At 32.0% G+C, this 381-nt stretch overlaps 1 long non-coding RNA gene across 1 annotated transcript in view; it reads left to right on the top strand.

Annotated features, from left to right (window-relative positions):
* LOC119588995 overlaps nucleotides 1-381 on the top strand; it is a 5,396-nt gene that overhangs the window by 4,192 nt on the left and 823 nt on the right. The window lies entirely within an intron of this gene.

Raw genomic sequence — 381 nt, 5'->3', positions numbered from 1 at the left:
TAAACTATCAAAATTGCTATATTTCTACAACATACCAATCAAAATTGCTATATTTCTACAACATGCCAATAATTTTCATGGAATATTGCATTTTTAATTGAAAAATAAGGGTGTTGGTCTTAGAAAGCCTTACCATTAATTTTGTTTTTAATGGTTTTAGTTACATATTGTCTTGTTTTTGTAATACTGTTATTTTGGTCTTAATGATATTTTATTTGTTATAGCTTGTAAAGCTATTATAGATGCAGATTTATTCCATTGCTGATGGGTTGTCTGGTGCTGCCTGGAAATACAGACAGCTGCTTGTGTGTTCTATCTGTATCTTGCTGTGTGCAGCAGGGCTGACCCTTCCTCTGTAAACATAAACTGTGGTTGCAATAA

Source organism: Penaeus monodon, chromosome 24 (genome assembly GCF_015228065.2).
Source record: "Penaeus monodon isolate SGIC_2016 chromosome 24, NSTDA_Pmon_1, whole genome shotgun sequence".
NCBI classification, from domain to species: Eukaryota; Metazoa; Arthropoda; class Malacostraca; order Decapoda; family Penaeidae; genus Penaeus; species Penaeus monodon.
This window is presented reverse-complemented; position numbering and strand designations above follow the sequence as displayed.